The 18725-nt window shown below is 44.9% G+C and overlaps 1 protein-coding gene across 1 annotated transcript in view; it reads right to left on the bottom strand.

Moving 5' to 3' along the window:
• The window catches only part of bahd1 (bromo adjacent homology domain containing 1), a 127180-nt gene that overhangs the window by 37894 nt on the left and 70561 nt on the right, over positions 1 to 18725 (bottom strand). The window lies entirely within an intron of this gene.

Raw genomic sequence — 18725 nt, 5'->3', positions numbered from 1 at the left:
GTACCCCCCTATTCACTGCCTGCCATTCGGAAAAGGACCCATTTAACTCTACTCTTTGTTTCCTGTCTGCCAACCAATTTTCTATCCATCACAATACACTACCCCCAATTCCATGCGCTTTAATTTTACATTGCAGCTCATCCAGGACTGAATGTCTGATAAAAGCAATTTAGTGGGGGGGGGGGGGGGAAAAGAGAGAGGAGGAAGAGACAGTGGCATTGTGGTATTATCACTTGACGGGTAATCCAGAGGCTTGGGGTAATACCCTGGGGACAGATTCAAATTCCACCAAATTAATTAATTTTTTTAAATCTGGAATTTAAAGCTGGTTTCAGTAATGGTGCCATGAAGCTATCGATCGTCATTAAAACCCACCTGGTTCACCAATGCCCTTTAGAAACGTGTTACGACCAGGTGAGAAAGGTGTCTAGGGGTCTTTCTCAACCTTCACCTGGTCTTGTTGTAACAGGGTTTAATTTTAAACACTGTGTTTTGAGCTCCCCCTTGGTGAATCCTTGTTCACCGCTTTCCAATTATAAGGCAAAGAAATGAGCGCAAAGAGGCCTTCTTCGGTTTAAAGAAAAAAAAAGAAATTTATTAAAACTTAAACTCTAATTCGGTTAACGCCTATGGATACACGCCACGCGCCCCACGCTAGCATGCATATGCGATACGCACATGCAAATAGAGAGAGAAAAGAGAAGAAAAAAGTAGAGGTTTGAGGCAATATCAGAAGAGTTTCTTGTTACTGTGCTTCGAGCTCACTGTAGTCCTTTTGCAGGCAATTCTTGCTTTTCGTTGGGGCCCAGTATTCTTCATAAACCTTGTTCACTGTAGGAGACTTTTCTCTCTTGGGGTTCATGTGTCTTCAATGGTTTCCGAAGCTGGTGAGAGCAAGATGAGAGCAGACAGGTGAGGGGTCTTTTCAGTCCAGGAGCAAACAGCTTTGAGTTCAAATTCGCTGTGGCAATTTCAAATTCAAAAAAACTCCAACAACCAGTTAGTCAGATGACTAAACTGGTTTGACCACGTTTTCTGTGTATTGGGAGCAGGGACTAGCTCTTTTGTTCCAACACGGTCTCCTAGCATTCAAAAAAATGTCTTTCGGGCGATGGGCTTGACAATTCCTTCTGATAGGCCCTCTTTTCTTATCAGCAACAATTTTAAGTTTAATGTCCATGTGGCGAAATTATGTGCCTCATTTTTGGCAGGTGGGGGCCTGCATGACACCTCCACACCCAGGGGAATGAAATGAGATTTGAAAAAAAAACCATGCATTTCATTAAATGGTTTGAGAGAAATACAAGAGACAGAAAGAAAAAACATGCATTTCTCTCATTCATTCATAACTCAAAGCTTATTAAAATAATGCCAGTGCTGCTTTAATGTCCCCTTTTTTGGCATACTAGTAGCCATGTGGTTCTTTGGGGAAGCTTTTCTTCAGTTTGCCCATTGCCATAACTGCCCAGTGTTTTGTTCCTGTTAAGGTAATGCTTTTTTCAGGAGAGTTCATATTGGGCGGGTCTATCCTGAACTCTTTCAGCGCTTTGGCTTCAGGGGTTGGGTGGTTCCCTTTTCCTCTGACTGTGGGAGAGGATTCTTTGTTAATCTCCCCTTTGTTCTCTGGGATACTCCTACCTGCAGGAGTTTGTGCAAACTTGACTGCACTCTCCTGTGGCACGTCAACGAGGTGAGGCATCACCCTCACAGTTTCTGTGCCCCCTAGAAGTCTCTCTTTGTCTCTGCAGGTTCCTGTAAATGCTGTTAGCAACTCTGGTGGGGTGCTTCTAGTGTCTGCATTTACATAGGAGGATATGGGGTCTAACTCATATTTTTCAAGGTTGGCTGACCGAACAGTAGAGGTTTCCATCCGGGATTCCTCCTGGACTTCCTTTAACCTGCCCTCTTGGTCACTTTTCCCCCTTCCCTTTCGAAACTTTAGTCAGCCTTGTGCCACCCCGTCCCCTTTTGTTCTCGACGGGGGTCCCTTACAGTTCACCAGCCCTCTGCTGAAGGGTCCTCTTAACACTGGTACAGGACTTAGGGGTGTAGGTTTCACTGTAGGTTGGGGTTTCCTCTCAACTTGGTACATGTGACAACTCCTGCAGTACTCCACCACATCGTTGTGGAGTTTTGGCCAGTCAAACTGCTGCCTTATGCGGGCTACGGTCTTCCCTATACCGGCATGTAGTCTTGCAGGCCCTTAATATTTCTCCCTGGTACCTCTGCGGCACCACTAACTGGTGAACTACTGTCCATTTGTTGCTCTCAGGTCTGTGAGCAGAACTCCATTTCCTCATCAGTATCTCACTCTTTAAACTGTAGCAATCAGGGACTCCCTCTGTTTCACTTTCAGATTGGGCAGCCTGTGCTACCTCTTGCAATACTGGGTCAGCTTGCTGAGCCTCAGCTAGGGAAAATCCATTTAATTCATTTCCTGAGTCTCCTAACTTTCCAAGGAAAGTCTCGGGCAGGCAGACCTCATGGTCATTTGCCTGCAGTGCCAATTCAGTCTCCTCTGGGGTAGCTGGTCTGATCATGGCCTGATCCACTACACATTCAGGGAAACTGCCACAGCCCTGCCTCTCTGACCTCCTGCGGTCTTTCACCACTGGGGGGCTACCACATTCACCTCCGCCAGATTATTACCTAGGTGGTCAACCCCGTCCACAGGCAAACTAGGGACAATCCCTATGGTCACCAGTCCCAAAACCAGGTTGCACTCCAGATGCACCCGGTGTACAGGTACAGGCATACACTGCCCTCCAATACCCTTCACGACCATTTTGGTGTTCACTACACTCTCTGGGAACAAAGACAGACCTTTTCCCAGTAAAAGGGGTCTAGTGGCCCATGTTTCCGAGAATTACTATGGGCTTGCTTGCCCTACTGGAGAGGTATGGGGTTACTTTCCCTTCAAACACAAAACCCAGATAACCTTCAGGAATCCTATTATGTTTTTCTGCACAGGCCATCGTAAGCTTCCTGAGTTGCACTCGTACTGCAGTTAAACTCACAGCTTGTTCCGCTCGACTTTTCATCAGGGTTCCGTCTTCAATGAGCGGGTGTGCCCTGATTAACGCTACAGGTTTTCCCTTTGGTTTCTAGCAGTCAGCTTTTAAATGCTCTGCTTTATTACAATGGAAGCACACAGGTCTCCAGGTCTCACTCTTGCTCACAGCACCTTCCTTTTTGGCTGGAGGGGGGCCCAGTGTCTCCTGCTTTTCTTTGTCTCAAAGGACTGCCTGGGCAGAGATCACCTTCCCGCCCTTTGTCCTTCTTGGATTTGTGGAGATGATTTCCCCTGGGAAACCGAATTATAAATTAAAGCAAACTCATCGGCCAGCTTGCCGGGCTCCCTGAAACTGCTGCTCTTCTACATGGGTCTTTATCGAGAGTGGGAGAGTGTTTTTAAATTTCTCTAACAGAATTACTTCTGAGAGTCTCACAGCTGAGTTGCATTTTAAGAGCCCTCAGCCACTGGTCAAAAGCTGCTTACTTCTTTCAAACTCCAGATAAGTTTGATTAGCGTGCTTTTTGAGGGTTCTAAACTTTTGACAGTAGGCTTCAAGTACTAAATCATATGCCCCGAGGATAGCATTTTAGGTCAGTTCATAACTTGACAAACTCTTATCTGGCAACAAGGAATAAACCTCATGGCTTTTCCACTTAGCTGGCTTTATATTACCAGAGACCAGGTCTCAGCTCGCCATTTTAGCTGCCTTGCCAGTTTGTCAAAAGACACAAAAAACACTTCCATGTCTTCCTCATTGAATTTTGGAATTAACTGAGTTTTAGGAATTGTGTACCCAGCCCTGAATTATGCTCCTCCATATTGGCCAGGCTTTCACTGGGGTTACTCTATCACACCCTAGTTAACTCAAGTCACTTCAACTTTCTTCGCATTCTTTCTGGAATACTTTTTCTCTTTCTCTCTCCTGCCTTTCCTTCCCTTCACGTTCCTTCTGGAAGGCTCCCTCTTTCTCCTTCTCTCTTTGCTCAAATTCAAGTTTCCTCTGTTCCAACTGTATCTTTGCTTACACTATCCTGCCGGCTTCTACTTCTGACCCCATTTCTGTTTCTTAGGATTCAAGGGAAAAATGGTTGGCCACTCACCTCAGGAGATCACACTTCCTAGCCTTGCCACGTACAGTGACCCCACACTGCTCAGCCATTTTTCTCAACCCCTCCAAAGACAGTGCTTTTAACTTATCCCAAGTTACTTCCCCCTGGCCTGGAGTGCTACTAGCTTCAGTTGTAGACATGTTAGTATTCAATCACACATACCCACAAGAAAACCAGTATTAATCTTGCTCTTTTTAAATTGGGAACAATTTGGCTTTCCACTTCCAATTTCTCTCGCTTGTCTGTGGATAACACCCAAATTTCTGTTATGAACAGGTGAGAAAGGTGTCTAGGGGTCTTTCTCAGCCTTCACCTAGTCTTACTGTAACAGGGTTTTAATTTTAAACACCCTGTTTTGAGATCCCCCTTAGTGAATCCTTCTTTACCGCTTTCCAATTATAAGACAAAGAAATGAGCGCAAACAGGCCTTCTTAGGTTTAAAGAAAAGTGCGTTTAAACTCTAATTCTGTTAACGCGTACAGATACACACCACGCACCCCATGCTAGCACGCATATGCAATATGCACATGTAAATAGAGAGAGACAAGAGAAGAAAAAATAAAGGAGAGAGGTTTGAGGCAATATCAGAAGAGTTTCTTGTCACTGTGCTTCGAGCTCACTAGTCCTTTTGTAGGTAGCTCTTGCTTGGAGGTAATTCTTGATTTTTGTTGGGGCCCAGTATTCTTCTTAAACCTTGTTCACTGTAGGAAACTTTTGTCTCTTGGGGTTCAGGTGTCTTCAATGGTTTCCGAAGCTGGTGAGAATGAGATGAGAGCAGACAGGAGAGAGGTCTTTTCAGTCCAGGTGCAAACTGCTTTCTGAGTTCAAATTCTCTGTGGCAAGTTCAAATTCAGAAAACTCCAACAGCCTGTTAGTCAGGTGATTAAACTGGTCTGACCAGGTTTTGTGTGTATTGGGGAAGCAAGGACTGGTTCCTTTGATCAAACACTGTCTGCTAGTATGCAAAAAAGGTCTTTCCAGCAAGGGGTCTGGCAATTCCTTGTGATAGGCCCTCTTTTCTTCCCAGCAACAATTTTTAAGTTTAATGTCCATGTGGCGAAATTATGTGCCTCATTCTAGGCAGGTGGGGGCCTGCATGACAGAAGGAAATCTGCTGTCCTCACCTGCTCTGGCCCACATGTGACTCCAGACCCACAGCAATGTGGCTGACTCATAACTGCTCTCTGAAATGGCCGAGCAAGTCACTCAGGTGCCAAGGGCAATTAGGGATGGGCAACAAATGCTGGCCTTGACAGGGACGCCCACAGCCCATGTAAGAATTTTTTAAAAATCAGAGAGTCAGTGGAAGAGTCAAGAGATGTGGTGGTGAGATAGAACTAGGTGTTAGTGTACGTTTCTTGGTATGCATTAATGACTTGGACTTGCATGTACAGGGCACATTTCTATGAGGAGGACTTCAAGATAACATACTAGTTGAATGGGTGGGCACACAGCAGATGAAACTTAATGCAGAGAAGTGTGAAGTGACACATTTTTGTAGGAAGAATGAGGAGAGGCAATATAAACTAAAAGGTACAATCCTAAAGGGATGCAGGAAAAGACCTGGAGGTACATGTGCACAGATCAATGAAGGTGGCAGGGCAGACTGAGAAAGTAGTTAAAAAGGCATACTGGATGCTGGGCTTTATAAATAGAGACATAAGAGTACAAGAGTAAGAAAGTTATAAAGATTCATCATAAACCACTGGTTCAGATTCAACTGGAGTATTGTGTCCAATTCTGGGCACCGCACTTTAGAAATGATGTGAAGGCATTGGAGAGGGTGCAGAAAAGATTTGAGAATGGTTCCAGGGATAAGCGACTTCAGTTATGTGGATAGATTGGAAAAGAATGTTGAGAAGAGATTTGATAGAGGTGTTTAAAATCATGAGGGGTCTAGGCAGGAGAGAGAGAGAAAAAACTCCCATTGGCTGACGGGTCAAGAACCAGAGCACACTGATTTAAGGTGACTGGCAAATGAACCAAAGGCAACCGGAGGGAAAACTTTATTCCGCAGCGAATGGTTCGGATCTGGAATGCACTGCCTGGGAAGACAGTGGAGGAAGATTCCATTGTGGTTTTCAAAAGGGAACTGGATAAGTATATGAAGGGAAAACATTTTCAGCATTGAGAAAGGGTGGGGGATTGGGACTAGTTAAACCATTCCTGCGGAGAACTACCGTGGACTTGATAAACCGAATGGCCTCCTTCTACGCTGCAACCATTCTATGAGGAACCTGAAGCCATGTCTTCGGATAATGTCGCGATGTATATAGATAAGAAAAAGGAGTGAGCTTAGGTAATGGAGTTGGGGGGGCGCGGAGAAATACAAGCCATTGTCGAAGATTGTTTGGCTACAAATGGATAGGGGGCAATCCCAGGAATCAGTCCCTGTAATATTATACTGGAACTATTTAATCATCTCAAATAAAAAGCAGACAGTTTCTGCACCAGTGCATGGGTTGCTGTATTTTTTGAATTAATACATCATAACTGTATCTACAATTCATGCATATGTTGATCTCAACTGAGTGTAACAGCTGGCATTCTAGAAACAGCCTGTGCCCCCAAGGCTATGGAGGAGTTTAAAAAATGCTAGCACTGCTGCTCCTGAGGTAATCCATTGACTTCTGTTGGACCAATATGCACATAGGGGTATTAGGTGCGACCAGAATCAGCCACAGCTGCGACATTAACTCTAATTGGAGGAATTTTCTTTTGATACTCAACTCAGATCTCCGCACTCCTCCAAACATGACCTCTTGTCCATTCATCACTCCCCTCGCCCCACCATCGGCGGCCATATCAGCAGCTGCCTGGATCCTAATCTCTGGAATTCCCTCCCTAAATCTCTCTCCTTGGAAGATACTTCTCAAAACCTAACTCTTTGACCAAGCTTTAGATCACATGTCCTATTGTCTCCTCCTTTGGCATGTTGTCAATTACTGTTTACTAATGTTCCTGTGCAGTACCTTGGGTCATTTAAATGCAATCTGTTGTTGCTCACAGGCTTAACCGGTGGACAGGTGCTAGAAACCTGCTAACACCCAATGAACTAGACACAGTAACGGAGCCAATACTTTCAACTGAGTATGGAGGGAAAGCTGAAATATCTTTTTAAAAAATCTACATATATAAAAGGCAAATACACTTTTCTCCCAATGAGCTTGCACAGTCTGCTTGAGGCAGTAGCACTGCAGCCACAGTAATACAGCAACATGTTGCAGACTGATGTTCTTACTTGAAAAACTGGTGAATTTCAATTATAAGTTTAGACTCTTCAGCCAGCCCTGGATTGTTCTGGAAACAGTTTTGACCAGAGGGTAAGGACATAATGACATCCTGCTCATAGGGGCAAAGACCCCTTGCCCAGTTGGCACCTTGTGACTGCCAAGAGGCCGCACTTGCCTGGATAGGTCAGTCAGCTATTGCCACGATCGAGTGGGGAATAAACTGGTGCCAACACCAATCACTAGAGCATGCCCTTAGACGAACCAAGATAGTCTCAAAGAACAGAAGGACTCTGTTAAAACCAGAAGGTTACAATCAAATCAGTTAGAACTGCACTAACAATTACTGTTTATATAGCACCTTAAATATAGTCAAAAGTCTTAAGGCATTTCACAGGAGTGTTATCAAACAAAATTTAACACCCAGCCAGCATTAGGACAGGTGATCAAAAGTTTGGTTTTAGGAATCTCTTCAAGGATGTGAAATAGGTACAGAGGTCTAGGAGGGGGCATTCCAGAGCTTAGGGCCTCGATAGCTGAAGGCACAGCCACTAATGGGGAGGTAAAGAAAACTGGGTGTGCACAAGGGTTCAAGGAACGTAGAGATCCCAGAAGGTTGGAGGGGGTTAAAAACATACAGAAGGGTGAGGCCGTAGAGAGATTTTAACATGAGGATGAATTTTCAATTTGAAGCATTGCCAGACCTAGAGCCAATGGGTAATGGATGAACAGGACATGGTGCGAGTTATGAACAGCAATGTTTACCATCAATTCATAATGCCACTATGCAGCAAATATATCTGTGGAGCAGCTTAACCACACAGATCAGGAAGGTCCTAGGTTCAAACTGGCCTCAGACCCCGAGGCTGTTTTTTTGGTGAGGGTTGGGAGGCAGATGGGTGAAAGGAGGAGAAGGAAAATCGCTGAGGGCCTTGGCTATTGGCAATAGATGTAGCTAATTTTCTATTTTCAAGAATTCAATGAGTAACAGATACCACTGCTAGGAGAGCGCACCTTTGTATAGAAGTAGAAGTCATTTTATAAAGCTAGTGTACAGAAGCCTATCTGGTCAACTCAGGACTGGCCAGCCCATGGTTAGCTCGAAGAGGATAGCGTCAATTATTTACTCACAGAGCAACCATCATTGGATATTCAATAAAACCCATAAAAAGGGGGTACTGACTTACACGACAGTAAATGGACTTTGACACTTGGCTACGGCCTGTGCAATAAGATTAATTTAAAAACTTTGACTTCAACAAATTAAACCAAACACACAGCTTTGTACAAGACATGCCTCCCCAAGCAAGGGGTGATAGTACTGTAGTGTAGACATTGTCACAATATTGTGCACTTTCATTTCATCGTTTGTGATGGACATCCATGCCACTGCTTGTAATCCATTCCATGTTTTGTGACAGATGCATCTAATATTTGTAATCTACTCTATGGATTATGGCAGCTACGTTAACTACATTTGCTTCATATCAGTTCCATAACCTGTGCCAGACACATGCATAAATGGTTAATCCATTCCATGCAGAATGGCAAACATATCCTTCAGCTTTGTATTCATCTCATGTTTTGTCATAAACGCATCAAATTAACTTCAGATGCACTCCTGTGATGGATAGTGAGCTCCTTTAGTGACATATATTCAGGAGGGGATACAAGTAGAAACACATGGCCAAGTATGATGGAAAAACAGCATACACACAACATGTTGTGACACTGCTGAACAGAAATAACTTCTTGTCCTTCATTGAGATCAATCAGGCCAGCAAACCAGACATGTCTGAAAGATGAATGAAAAATGACATGGTCTCCAGCGAGTCAACGAGCCATTTGGTGCAAGGCCCAGAATAGGATCAAAGCACTGGAGCTTCCTGGGTGCTTTCTCTTCCATAAGAGCCACAACTCAACGGATAACACTCTCACTCAGACAGCAGGTTGAGAGTTCAAGTCCCACTCCAAAGCCACATAATCTAAGATGACATTCCAGTGCTATATTGAGGGAATACTGCAGAGGGGTTGTTAAAGCGAGGCCTTATCTGCCCTCTCAATGGGAGTAAAAGATCCCATGACACTGTTTTCCAAGAAGAGAGGCGTGTTCTTCCTGGCCAGTACATATTCCTCAACCGACATCACTAAAAACAGATGATCTGGTCATTTCACAATGCTGTTTGTCTGCAAATTGCCTACCGTGTTTCCTACATTACAAAAGTGACTATGCCTCAAAAGCGCTTCATTGGCTGTAAAGCACTTTAGGGCGTCCTGATGTTGTGAACGACACTATATTCTTTGTGGGTCTGCGCCCTCACCGACCCCAGATGTCTAGGTCTCTCAGCCAGTAGCAACCCCAAAATTGATGGGCTGCATTCATTAAAAAGGAAGACTTGCATTCATATATTGCCTTTCACAACCTCAAGACGTCTCAAAACACTTCACAGCCAATGAAGTGCTCTGAATGTAGTCACTGTTGTAATGTAGGAAAGGCAGCAGCCAGGTCCCACAAACAGCAATGCGATATGACCAAATAATCTGTTTTAGTGACATTGGTTGAGGGATAAGTATTAGCCAGGACACAAGGAAGAACCCCTCTGCTCTTCAAAATAGTTCCATGGCATCTTTTACATAGAGTCAGGGTTTTACAGCACAGAAACAGGTCCTTAGGCCCAACGAGCCTATGCCGACCATCAAGCACCTGACCTAACTATCCCATTTCCCCGCACTTGGCCCGTAGCCTTGTACGTTATGGCGTTTCAAGTGCTCATCTAAATATTTCTTGAATGTCGTAAGTGTTCCTGCCTCTGCCACACCTTCAGGCAGTGTGTTCCAGATTCCGACCACCCTCGGGTTGAAAAGATTCCTCCTCAACTCCCCTCTAAACCTCCTGCTCCTTACCTTAAATCTATGCCCCCTAGTTATTGACCTCTCCACTAAGGGAAAAAGCTTCTTTCTATCTATCCTATCAATGCCCCTCATAATTTTGCACACCTCAATCAGGTCCCCCCTCAGCCTTCTCCGCTCCAAGGAAAACAACCCCAGTCTATCTAGTCGGTCTTCATAACTGAAATGCTCCAGCCCAGGCAACATCCTGGTGAATCTCCTCTGCAATCACATACTTCCTGTAGTGTGGCGCCCAGAACTGTACACAGTACTCCAACTGTGGCCTAACCAGCGTTTTATACAGCTCCGTCATAACCCCCCTACTCTTATATTCTATGCCTCGGCTAATAAAGGCAAGTATCCCGTAAGCCTTCCTAACCACCTTATCTACCTGTGCTGCTGCCTTCAGTGATCTATGGACAAGCACTGCAAGGTCCCTCTGTACTCCCTAGGGTCCTACCATCCATTGTATAATCCATTGCTTTATTAGACCTCCCAAAATGCATGACCTCACACTTATCAGGATTAAACTCCATCTGACACTGCTCCGCCCATCTTACCAGCCCATCTATATCGACCTCCTCACTATTTACAACACCACCAATTTTCGTGTCATCTGTGAATTTACCTATCATGCCTCTTATATTCACGTCTAAATCATTAATGTACACTACAAACAGTAAGGGTCCCAGCACCGATCCCTGCGGTACACCACTGGTCACAGGCTTCCATTCGCAGAAACAACCCTCGACCATCACCCTCTACTGCCTGCCACGAAGCCAATTTTGAATCCAATGTGCCAAATTACCCTGGATCCCATGGGCCTTTACTTTCTTAACCAATCTCCCATGCGGGACCTTTTCAAAAGCATTACTGAAGTCCATGTGGACTACATCAACTGCTTTACCCTCATCTACAACTCTAGTCACCTCCTCGAAAAATTCAATCAAATTTGTTAGACACGATCTTCCCCCTGACAAAGCCATGCTGACTATCCCTGATTAATCCCTGCTTCTCCAAGTGGAGATTAATCCTGTCTCAGAATTTTTTCCAATAACTTCCCTACCACTGATGTTAGACTCACCGGCCTGTAATCACCTGGTTTATCCCTGTTATCCTTCTTAAATAATGGTACCACATTCGCTGTCCTCCAATCCTCTGGTACCTCTCCTGTGGCCAGAGAGAGGATCTGAAAATTTGTGTCAGAGCCCCCGCTATCTCCTCCCTTGCCTCACATAGCAGCCTGGGATACATCTCATCTGGGCCTGGGGATTTATCCACCTTCAAGCCAGCTAAAACTTCCTCCTTTTCAACGCTAATTTGATCAATTATATCACAATCCCTTTCCCTGATCTCTACACCGACATCGTTCCGCTCCATAGTGAACACAGATGAAAAGTAATCACTCAAAACCTCCCCTATGTCCTCTGGCTCCACACACAAATTGCCTTTTTTAAAAAAATTCATTCATGGGATGTGGGCAACGCTGGCCAAACCAGCATTTATTGCCCATCCGTAATTGCCCTTGAGAAGGTGGTGGTGAGCTGCCTTCTTGAACCGCTGCAGTCCATTTGGGGTAGGTATACCCACAGTGCTGTTAGGAAGGGAGTTCCAGGATTTTGACCCAGCGACAGTGAACGAATGGCGAAATAGTTCCAAGTCAGGATGGTGTGTGACTTGGAGGGGAACTTGCAGGTGGTGGTGTTCCCATGTATTTGCTGCCCTTGTCCTTCTAGTTGGTAGAGGTTGCGGGTTTGGAAGGTGCTGTATAAGGAGCCTCGGTGCATTGCTGCAGTGCATCTTGTAGATGGTACACACTGCTGCCACTGTGCGTCGGTGGTGGAGGGAGTGAATGTTTGTAGATGGGGTGCCAATCAAGCGGGCTGCTTTGTCCTGGATAGTGTCGAGCTTCTTGAGTGTTGTTGGAGCTGCACCCATCCAGGCAAGTGGAGAGTATTCCATCACACTCCTGACTTGTGCCTTGTAGATGGTGGACAGGCTTTGGGGAGTCAAGAGGTGAGTTACTCTATGATCCCTAATGGGCCCCACTTTTTCCCTGGTTATCCTCTTGCCCCTAACATACTTATAAAACGCCTTGGGATTTTCCTTCATCTTGCCTGCCAGTGATTGTTCATGCCCTCTCTTCACTCTAATTACTTTTTTTTTTTTAAGCACTCCCCTACACTTTCTATACTCTACTGCCTCCACTGTTTTCAGCACTCTGAATCTGCCATACACCACCTTTTTTTTCCTTATCCAATCCTCTATATCCCTTGACATCCAGGGTTCCCTTGACCTGTTGGTCCTACCCTTCACCTTTACAGGAACATGCTGCACCTGAACCCTCACAATTTCCCTTCTAAATTACTCCCACTGGTCTGATGTAGACTTTCCTGTAAGAAGCTGCTCCCAGTTCACTTTGGCCAGATCCTGTTTTATCAAGTTGAAATCTGCCTTCCCCCAATTCAGTACTCTTATTCCTGGTCCCTCTTTGTCCTTTTCCATAATAATCTTAAATCTTAGTTATGGTCACTATCCCCGAAATGCTCCCCCACTGCCACTTCTACCACTTGTCCAGCTTCATTCCCTAGGATTAAGTCCAGTAATGCCCCTCCTTTTGTAGGACTCTCTACGTGCTGGCTCAAAAAGCTCTCCTGAATACACTTGAAGAATTCCGCCCCCTTTAAGCTTTTTGTACCAATACTTGATTTTTATTTTATTTATTTAGAGATACAGCACTGAAACAGGCCCTTCGGCCCACCGAGTCTGTGCCGACCAACAAACACCCATTTATACTAATCCTACATTAATCCCATATTACCTACCACATCCCCACCATTCTCCTACCACCTACCTACACTAGGGGCAATTTACAATGACCAATTTACCTATCAACCTGCAAGTCTTTGGCTCTGGGAGGAAACCGGAGCACCTGGCGGAAACCCACGCGGCCACAGGGAGAACTTGCAAACTCCGCACAGGCAGCACCCAGAACTGAACCCGGGTTGCTGGAGCTCTGAGGCTGCGGTGCTAACCACTGCGCCATTGTGCCGCCCTCAAATTTCACTATCTGCCACGGTGGGATTTGAACCCATGTCCCCAAGGCTTTAGCCTGGGCCTCTGGATTACTAGTCCAGTGACATTACCACTACTATCCCCTTTAATATAGGGGAAGTTGAAATCCCCTACTATTATTACCCTATTATTTTTGCACCTCTGAGATTTGCCTACATAACTGCTCCTCTATCTCTCCCTGACTGTTTGGGGGCCTGTAGTACACTCCCAGCCAAGTGACTGCCCCCTTTTTGTTTTTAAGTTTACCCATATGGCCTCATTAGAGGAACCTTCTCGGATATCATCCCTCCTTACAGCAGTAAGTCTCTTTAATCAACAGTGCAATGCCACATCCTCTTTTACCCCCTCCCCTATCACGTCTGAAGATTCTATACCCTGGAATATTAAGCTGCCAGTCCTGCCCTTCCCTCAACCATGTCTCAGTGATAGCAATATCATATTCCCATGTGTTAATCAACGCCCTCAATTCATCTGCCTTACTAGTAAGACTCCTTGCATTAAAATAGACACAACCCAGACTTGCATTATCTGCCTGAGCCTCAACAGGTCTACATTTACTGTCCTCTGGACTGACTTCGCTTCACATTAATATTTGATTGTACAACACCCCCTTACTGTGCATCCACTCTGTATCCCATCCCCCTGCCAAATTAGTTTAAAACCCCCCCCAACAGCACTAGCAAACCTCCCAGCAAGGATGCTGGTCCCGTTCTGGTTCAGGTGCAATCCGTCCATCTTATACATATCCCACCTACGCCAGAAACAGACCCAGTGATCCAAGAATCTAAAGCCCTCCCTCCTGCACCATCTCCTCAACCATGCATTCATCTGCTCTAACCTCCTATTCATATATTCACTAGCCTGTGGCACCGGAAGAAACCCAGAGATTACAACCTTTGAGGTCCTACTTTTTAATCTGCTGCCTAGTTCCCTAAATTCTTTTTTCAGGACCTCACCCCTCTGAGAGCTGAGGGGTCAGACAAGGTTTAATGTCTCATTAAAAACAGAGCATCTCCAACAGAACAGAATCATAGCATGGTTACAGCACAGGTCACCATTTGGTCTGTCGAATCCATGCCAGCTTTCTGCAAGAGCAATTTAGCTAGTCCCATACCACTAACCTTTCCCCACAGCCCTGCAAACCTTTTTCGCCTCAGGTGCTTATCCAATTCTCTTTTGAAAGTCATGATTGACTCTGTCTCCATCACTCTCTCAGACAGTGCATTCCAGATCCTAACCACTCGTGTGAAAAAAAAAAGCTTTCCCTCATATCGGTTTCAGTTCTTTTGCCAATCATCTTAATTCTGTATCCTCTACCACCAATGGGAAGAATTTCTCTCTCTCTATCTACTCTGTCTCAATCCCCTTGTCCTTCATCCATCACGATCAAACCAGATGCTTCTGAAAGGTAGACAAAGATCACCTGGTCTCTAGGGATTCTGAACACCTCTATCAAATCTCCTCTCACTTTCTCCAAAGAGAATGTAACTGAAGTCCCTCATCCCTGGAACCATTCTCGTAAATCTCTTTACACCCTCTCTAAAGCCTTCACATCCTTTCCAAAGTGCCATGCCTAGAACTGGACACAATACTCCAGTTGAAGCTGAATCAGTGTTTTATACAGGTTCATCATAACTTCCTTGCTTTTGTACTCTATGCCTCTATTTACAAAACCCAGGATACCATGTCTTTTTAACCACTTTCTCAACATGCCCTGCCACCTTCAATGAGTTGTGCACATATACCCTCATGTCCCTCTGATACAGCACTCACTTTAGGATCGTACCCTTTATTTTATATTGCCTCTCCTCATTCTTACTTCCAAAATGCATCACTTCACACTTCTCTGCATTAATTTTTATCTGCCACAAATCTGCCCCTCCACCAGCCTGCCCATGTCCTCTGAAGTCCATCTTTATGCTCCTCACAGTTCACAATACTTCCAAGTTTTGTCATCTGCAGATTTTGAAACTGTGCCCTGTGCACCCAAGTCTAGGTCATTAATATATCAAGAAAAGTGGTGGTCCTAGTACAGACACTTGGGGAACCCCACTGTACACCATCCTCCAGTCCAAAACACAACAGTTCACCACTACGGTTTCCTGTCACTCAGCCAACTTTGTATCACCCTTTTAAAAGGGATTGACCCTTTTATTGCATGGGTTGCAACTTTGCCAGCAAGCCTATTATGTGGCACTTCACCAAATGCCTTTTAGAAGTCCATATGCACATCAACCACATTACCCTCATCAAACCTGTCCACAACCTCATCAAAAATATTCGATGAAGTTGGTTAAATACAATTTGCTGTTTGACATGATTTGACTGTGCAGCATTCCCTCAGTACTGGAGTATCAGCCTGGATTATGTGCTCAAGTTTCTAGAATGGGACTTGAACCCACAACCTTCTGACTCAGAGGCAAGAGTGCTCCTCACAGAGCCACAGCTGACAATAGGTTCTTCCCAGCTGTGAGTTCACTCAGCTGAACATGACCTGCCATGAATCTGCCCCTCCACCAGCCTTCCCACGTCCTCTGAAGTCCATCTTTATGCTCCAACAGCACTGTCTAAACCAGGCAGGTGGTTATTAATTAGCATTTGGTGCCTGATTTATATATTGAGGCACTAGGGTGCGGCAATCATCTGCTCTCTCTCCAAGATGCAAGTTACACTGGCTCCAGATAGCTAAGCAGCAGAAAGGCCTATATATGCTACACCATTTCCACCCGCACCACCCCCCCCCCCCCCGCCCCCACGCCAGTAAGAAGCAGATCCCGTCTTGAATGAATACTAGTGAGATTTTTTAGAAAGTCAGGCAAAAAAAAATTTGAAAGCAGTGATTAAGTTTTCGAATGGAAAAATCTCTCCCTATTGGTTCAGCCTGAATGTGTGTGGGTGGGGTGCCAAGCCTTCTACACCAGCAGGTTACCAGGTACAAAATTGAGACGATTTCAACAAGGGAGTTAGGTCTACCTGCATTTGGCCTGGGCACTGAGGGCTTTAAATTTGTAGTCAGGTGTCTGCCAACAACCAAAGAATCCTACAGCACAGGAGGCCACTTAGCCCACCAGACCTGAAAATATGTCATCCAATTTGTTCCACTCCATTTGCTCTTTCCCCATAGACCTTCAAATTTCTCCTTTCCATGTTTCCTAATTCCCTTTCTAATGTTTGAAGAATTTTAAGTTACTGAGAAATCCACATAGAGTCTCTTGAGCTTGGATAGCAAGTGGGGAGGGGGAAAAGGACGGTTGGGTGGGGAGGGAAAACGAGACAGGCAAGTCATTGTCCCCTGCTTCTGAGCAGTAACAGCATGTTCCATGTTAGAAGGTGATGAGATAAGGATAAAATCAGGCTTGAAATGAAGCCCCAGCATCCCTCAACAATTGACAAGTTTGTTGACAGTGGAGGTCAAAGCTCATCTGCTGCCACACTCTAAGCCAATTAGGAACGTGGGAGCACATTTCCGACTACCACAGAGCTAACTAAACCAGCTCCACATGTCCGCAGCTTCAGAACGGGAGGCAACTAATTCAGCTGAAGACGATTGAAAGTGGGATTTTCACGACAGCCACAACAAAGTGGCTCACGTTGTTTCGAATTACAAAGACAAGCTGACAGGGGACAAGCACTAGTTCACCACTGGATGCCCTCTCCTTGTAATAGCCCATTAGGAGGATTCTTTCTTCGAGCAGTTTAGAGAATAAATTCATGGTAAAGGTGTCTGGTGCTGCAAGAAAGACTGAACAAGCTGGGATTCTGTTCTCTAGAAAAGAGAAGTTTGAGGCTGATCGAGGTCTTTAAAACAATGAAAGGGTTTGACAGGGTAAACAGAGTAGATGTTTCCACTTGTGGGACAGTTGAAAACCAGGGGTCATAAATATAAAAGATAGTCTGTAATAAATCCAATAAAGAATTCAGAAGAAACATCTTTAACCTGAGTGTGGTGAAAATGTGGAACTCGCTACCATTTGGAGTAGCCGAGGTGAGCAGCATAGATGCAGATAAGGGAAAGGATGATAAACAAGAGAAGGAAAGGAACAAAAGGATGTGACAGGTTAGATAAAGTAAGGTGGGAGGATGCTCATATGGCACAAACCCCATAGGCCAAATGGCCTATTTCTATGCTGTAAATTCTATGTAATTCCATGCAAAGGCTGAATCCAGCGACTTCCCCACCTACAAGCTGGATCCTGAAAGAGGACTTGGGTGATTTACAAGGCCCTTCGTAATGAATGCTTAATGTTACCAATTGAACAGCAGAGTACCACTTAACATCATAAGTGCCAGATGCGTGAAATATTTACGACTAAGCAATTGCAGATTTGTCAGCTATTTGAGCATAGCTCAAGGGGAGCCAAACTAATCTCAGCACGTAACAACCCGGGAGAGATGAGGAGATTTTTCTTTTAAATACTGCGTTGTGAGTATCTGGAATACGCTGCTTGAAAGGGTGGCGGAAGCAGATTCATTATCAATTTTCTGAAAGGGATTTAGACGTATACATGACAAGGAGAAATTTGCAGAGCTATGGATTATGAAGGGGAGTAGGACAGACTGGATAGCTGCTTCAGAGAGCTGACACAGGCATGATGGGCTAAACAGATGCCTTCTTTGCTACATGATTCTGTGATAACAGGTGCAGCACATCGCCTTTATACTAGCCTAGGAGACTGAAATCTCTAAATCTGCTCCTGCTGCCTTTCATTATTGCACACTGTCAAGAGTCAAAATTGTAGACCCAGCATATTTCAGTGATGTAAATGCTGGATTGGATTCACAATGCCAAGCCCTTGGAATTAGATTCAAACCAGAGCTGAAGCGATTTGTACATCTCCAGCTTTCGGCAGCAGGTGCCAGTGATCCAATTGAAGAATGGAGTGGTTGGTGGGGGAGTGATGGTATGGAAAAATTGAGACAGACGGATGATGAAACGGCTGAGTAATGGGGCCTGCCAGGCAGTAACCGAATCATGATAACACGCTCTATCACAGCACTAACAGCATGAAAAAGGGGAGGGGGTTGGGAGGTGCCATTTCTTCTCTGCTCGTCATGAATTGTCATCAATCACTGATATTTCACAGACCATCTGCCTCACACAAATTCCGACATCTTATTCCAAGCATAATAACCCTCCGAAGCAATAAACGTCACTTCATAGTCTCCCAGCCACCACTAAACGACTGAAGTATTAAAGAAACATCAATTATGGAGAGCTCCCAACTCTCTCCACACATAAGCAAAACAGAAGCCCATTTCTTAGGATTGTAATAACCCAAAGAGCAGGCTCAAGAAAGAAAAACACACTAAACCAGATACATTCTTACCCCTTCCAGCCCCAAATAGTGCAAATGCTGCCCTGCATAGACAGAGATGGTTGACTGCACCCTCCACCCCAGACAGATA

Source organism: Heterodontus francisci, chromosome 9 (assembly GCF_036365525.1).
Source record: "Heterodontus francisci isolate sHetFra1 chromosome 9, sHetFra1.hap1, whole genome shotgun sequence".
NCBI classification, from domain to species: domain Eukaryota; kingdom Metazoa; phylum Chordata; class Chondrichthyes; order Heterodontiformes; family Heterodontidae; genus Heterodontus; species Heterodontus francisci.
The sequence above is the reverse complement of the archived record's forward strand: the minus strand, read 5'-3'. Positions and strand labels throughout refer to the sequence as shown.